Raw genomic sequence first — 5,246 nt, 5'->3', positions numbered from 1 at the left:
GGGGGGTGGGGAGAGAGAGGGAGAGAATCTCAAACAGACTCTAGGCTCAGTGTGGACCTGATGTAGGGCTCGATCCCACGACCCTGGGATCCTGACCTGAGTCCAAATCAAGAGTCCAGACGCTCAACTGACCAAGCCACCCAGACACCCCTGGATTGGGGTTTTAGACAGCATGACCAAAGAAGTTCTCAGGGAGATGGTGACATGTGTGTGACATGTATGAGTACTCGAAGGGGCGGAGGGAACAGACTGTGTGGACGTCTGGAAGGCACCAGGAGCTTATTTCTAACTCAAGCACTTTCACCTGTGTTGAAACTGTCCATTTTAATTGTCTGAACATTGTTAACTGTATGGAGGCCATGCTATGTAACCAGTCCTGGTACCATTTCTGGAATTTTTTCAGTGCAGACAACTCTTGAGATGGCCTTGGTTGAGTAGCATTTTGGGGCTCATTTACTTGCTTTGGGATGTATTTATACAAGTGAAATTCCTGGCTTAAAAAAATACATGTGCCTTTTAAAGATCTCAATGAATGCTACCAGATTCGGCTTTCTCTACTGTTTGCACCAATTTATGCTCCCAGCACTGAATGAGATGTTCTTATTATTTGGTCTTTGCCAGTTTGCTAGATTGAAATGGATCAATACAGCATATTAATTTACTTTCCTTCAATTCCCTTGGAAAGGACTTAGGGTAATAGATTTTATTTTATTTTTTTGACATTTTTTGATTGAAGAAATATGTATGGCACAAAGCTGTTATCAGTTTACTAATGCTTTTAAACAAATTTATATTTGAGTGGCCCCAGCAGTATTCATTGACGTTAAAGAAGCATTTCTCAGTCTTCACATGGCGTGTGTAAATAGACCCTCAGACTTCTCAATGTGACTGTTCATATTGGCAGGGGTCTGAGGGGCACTGGCTGGAAAACGCAGGAAGATTGTACTATTTGATGGTGGAGTAATAGAAATTCCTTTTCCTTAAAGCTTATGAGTTAGAAACTTCTGTCCACTAAAGATACTTGATCTTTGAGCATGTAATACAGGTTGATACAGACTTACGAGAAGTTAACCATTTAAAATAAGGAGTGCTTTTAAAAATTATTTTAAAATGTAGATGTTTAAAAGTTGTGTTTTAGGTTGAACGGTGCCCTCGAAATTCATGTCCACCCAGAACCTCAGGATCTGATTTTATTTGGAAATAGGGTCTTTACAGATGGAATTAGTTTTAAGATGAGAACAGAGTGGGTTAGGGTGAATCCTGAGGCACATATGACTGACGCCCTTATGAGATACATACACACTGGGAGGTGGCTGGGTAAGGACAGGGAGAGGTCAGAGTTAGTCGTCTTAGTTGCCACCAGCTAAACGACACCCAGGATTGTCAGCAGCCACAGAAGCTGGAAGAGGCAAGGAAGGTTCTTCCTACAGACTTTGGACAGAGCATGGCCTCCCCACACCTTGATTTTGGAGTTTCGGCCTCTCGGACTTTAAAAACAATAAATGTCTGTTGTTTGAAGCCACCTGGTTGGAGGTAGTTTGTTACGGTAGCCCTAGGAAAGTAATACCATTAGGAAATTATATTTCACGCCTTATTACTGTGTGAGCGCCGGATCAGTGGAGTTGAAGCTTCTCTGTTGTGGAAACCTTTGCTTCAATAGTACTGTCAACAGAAGTACCGACATGTACTGCACAGGCGTCGCTCTGATACAAGGGGGAGGGCGCTGCAGAGCTCTCCAGATGAGGACGTCTTCGGCCCTCTCCCCTCCCTGCCTCTCCTGCTGTGCGGGGGACAGTCCGCCTGACTTGTTTGCGTTCCCGAGAACTCGCGGGCTAGAATGAGATAAGACAGAAGGCTTATGTTTTTGCTGAAGCTGGAATGGAGAGGCGAGGGTAGCCAGCATTGTTCACCTCGAGGCATGTGTTCCCCTCCAGGATCTGGAAAGGTTCGCGGCCTTCCACGTCCCCTAGGCCGGGGCCGGCATGCAGGTGCGGGCTGGTGTTTACCGACGGCTTACCGCCTGCGGCTGCTGTGCTGTTTCTGGAGAGGAAACCTATAAAGGGAGANTGGGCAGGGGGGGGCGCGCCCCACCCACAGTGCCGCTCAGGCCGTGCTGGGCTGTGGGCGATCCGCTCCCTGTGCCTCCTGGAGCAGGCGCAGCTTGGGGCCTAGAACCCTCCTCTGTTCCCGTCCTTCCATGGAACATTGGTTCTGCCACTTCCAGAGAGATCATCGGCCTCCCTTCCAACGTCTTGTGACCCCTGTTCTGCCCCCAGTTATTGCCCGTATCCTTTTTGATTGTTAATCCACATGTATCTGTGGAATCAGCTCGGTAGAAAAACGGGGGTGTTAAACTCCTGGCGAACAAAGTGCACACTGAGAGCAGTGACATTAGTGAGCTGAGCATATGGAACGTATACGTTAGATTTTAGTCACATGCTGGGTGGGAGGTGGGCCAATAATTGACGTGGGGGGGGGGGTAAAGAAGCAGCTTCCAAACCTCTCCACGAGAAATAGCCGATCCACCCATAGCTCCGTCTGTGGGCTGCTGCCTGGAAACAGGGCTGTGGGCTCCATGCCTTTCTGGGCGTTTCAGATCCCTACCAGGCTGTTGTTGAGTAGTGCTGGTTTTGAGGGCTGATTTTTTAAATTAAAATGTTTAATGTTTATTTCTTTTGGATGGGGGAGGGGCAGAGAGAGAGGGAGACACATATTCCGAAGGAGGCTCCAGGCTCTGAGCTGTCAGCACAGAGCCTGACGCGAAGCTCAAACTCACAAACCGTGAAATCATGACCTGAGCTGAAGTCGGGTGCTCGATGGACTGAGCCACCCAGACGCCCCTGGAGGGCTGACTTTAACAAAAATTTGTTTTAGTAACTTCTGAAAACAACTAACTGTGTAAAATATACCTTATTTCATTGAATCTTAAAAGCTATCAATTATTTACTATTTTTTTATACCACTAAAATAGAGAGATGTCCAGTTAAAATATATGCAATTGGATGTGAGATATTTAAAATGTGGAAAGAGTTATATGGATGAGTCTGTGGCGTTTCCGCGGCTGTGGTCACCTTTGGGAGGGTTGGGGCCAGTAAGCACCCCTCAAAGACCTGCCAAGTTGTAGACGTGTGGGCACTTGTGGTTCATAAATCTCAAGTGTTGTTTAACCTCTTGATGCTGTCGTAACCTGTTGATACATTTTATTTTTATCCTTTTATCACATTCAGTAAGAAATAGTTTTATCGCATTTACACAGCCCCTCTTTGATAGGCTGACGGCCTGTAAGAGCAAGTACGGAATCTTCAGTTTAAAACGCATCAGAGTCAGTCCAGTTTTGAGGCCTACTCACTCAGGACCCCCCTCCCTGCCTCCCTCCCTCCCTTCCTGTCCAGAGATGTGGTTGTGCAGGGAGGTTGTGTCCGCAGTTTATGAACCCTTAGAGGTTTGCAGAGGGGACCGCGCCCGTCACCTCTCACTAGAACCCGACTTCTCCGTGCTTTCCCGCAGGTGTGGCGGCCTGAAGCAGTGCGCGGGCCGCGGGCAGCTCGGGGGCTCGGCCGCGCCTCACCGCTCCGCGTCTCTGGACAGGTGAGTGCGGCCCGGCCGCTCCTCCGGGGGCCCTCGGGGCGGGCTTCTCAGCGTTCCGGTGCCCTGAACACCGAGCTGCTGTTCTGCGCTGAGAATAGAATTGCGGAGGAAGGAAGTACAACGTGGAGCGTTTGCCGTGAGTCATCAGCCTGTCACCAGTGTCATTATTAGACTGGGTTTATGAAGCAAACTTCCAGAAGTGACAAGTAAATTTTCCTTTTTCAAAAAACGTTCTTCAAAATTATTCACTTGCTGGTTGATAAAGACCCTTGGAAGGGGGGGAAGGAGGATTAAAGCGTGTTCTTCTAAAAGCCCCGGGGTCTGTGGGGTTTTTAGCCCTCAGTGCTTTGGGAAGTCAGCCTGGCAAGGTTCCGCCCGCGGACCCCGCAAGGAGATACGTGCGGTCTTTGTTTTGAACTGTTTGACATTGATGCTGAGGTGCCCGTGGACGTGCACTGAGCTGACACAGGCCACCGACTCCGTGCTAGGACTGCGTGGAGCCCGTACACGTTGGCAGTGGAGGAGGTAGGGCTCACCTAGTGTGCGTATCGCCAAATTCACGTGCAGACATAGTTGCCTGATTTCAAGGGCTTTTATTTTATTTTATGTTTATTTATTTATTTTGAGAGAGAGAGAGAGGGAGAGGGAGAGGGAATTAGAGAGCGGGAGAGAGCAAGCACAGGGGAAGGGCAGAGAGAGAGAGAATCCCAAGCAGGCTCTGCACCGTCAGCTCAGAGCCTGATGTGGGGCCCGAACTCATAAACCGCGAGGTCATGACCTGAGCTGAAACCGAGAGTTGGTTGCTCACCCAGCTGAGCCCCCCGGGTGCCCCCGAGTTTTGAACTTTTACTAGTATGTTATAACTCAGCTAACAGGATGCATACTTTTAGTGTGTTTTTAAAAAGAAATGAAAACCAAAAAAGAAAGTTAATTAAGGACAGCAATTTAAGCTTTAAAGCCTGTACTCTGAGAACACAGTCTGTCATACGATAATCTGATACGGAAACAGAACAAATACTCATTCGGTTCATGCATCCGTCAAATATTTGAGGACCTTCTCAGTTCCAGATAACTGTGCTCTGACGCTTTGTGCTGCTTTGATTGTCCTGCCTCACACCTTCCTCCCTGCTCCCCGGCCCCGGGCCCGCTACAGTGTGAAATAATTAGAATCCAGCAGAAAGTGACCCAGTACGGGCCTGGACGGTGACTGTACCGGCTTTGAGGAAACCTTATGAACAATAATTTAGAACGTCTTTGATCTCAACTGTGCTAACTGTAAAGCGGAGGTTTTCCGCCTTCTGGAAGTACAGGGAGAGCACCCCTTCATTAAGTTAGTCTGCCGGGTAGGAGGGCGGATAGGATTTTAGTCCAGTTAAATAATTTTTCCTGGATAAGATTTGCTGGCTACTTTTCTGAAATGTTTTCTTTAAGCCCAAATCTACATTCTTTGAACTATAATTATTTAAGAAATAATAACCATGAATTTTTGTGAAATCACTGAATCAGAATGTGAAAGCCACGAGCAGCGGGTAACCCAGATGGTCACAAAATGTGTTTATGTGCAGCTCTGCCATCTCCAGCTTGCGTGCCCTTTTGTCACTAAAAGTGTCTAATTTACTGACACTGAAGAGAAGGAATTTCATGGGGGGGGGGGGTGG

At 47.8% G+C, this 5,246-nt stretch overlaps 2 protein-coding genes across 2 annotated transcripts in view; one reads left to right on the top strand and one right to left on the bottom strand.

Annotated features, from left to right (window-relative positions):
* The window catches only part of CNDP2 (carnosine dipeptidase 2), a 560,556-nt gene that overhangs the window by 292,788 nt on the left and 262,522 nt on the right, over window positions 1–5,246 (bottom strand). The window lies entirely within an intron of this gene.
* The window catches only part of FBXO15 (F-box protein 15), a 47,314-nt gene that overhangs the window by 4,094 nt on the left and 37,974 nt on the right, over window positions 1–5,246 (top strand). The window contains exon 2 of the mRNA XM_077752723.1: window positions 3,508–3,588. The gene's annotated coding sequence lies outside the window, so the exon portion shown is untranslated. The remainder of the gene's footprint in view (window positions 1–3,507; window positions 3,589–5,246) is intronic.

Source organism: Crocuta crocuta, unplaced genomic scaffold (assembly GCF_008692635.1).
Source record: "Crocuta crocuta isolate KB4526 unplaced genomic scaffold, BGI_CrCroc_1.0 scaffold101, whole genome shotgun sequence".
NCBI classification, from domain to species: domain Eukaryota; kingdom Metazoa; phylum Chordata; class Mammalia; order Carnivora; family Hyaenidae; genus Crocuta; species Crocuta crocuta.
The sequence above is the reverse complement of the archived record's forward strand: the minus strand, read 5'-3'. Positions and strand labels throughout refer to the sequence as shown.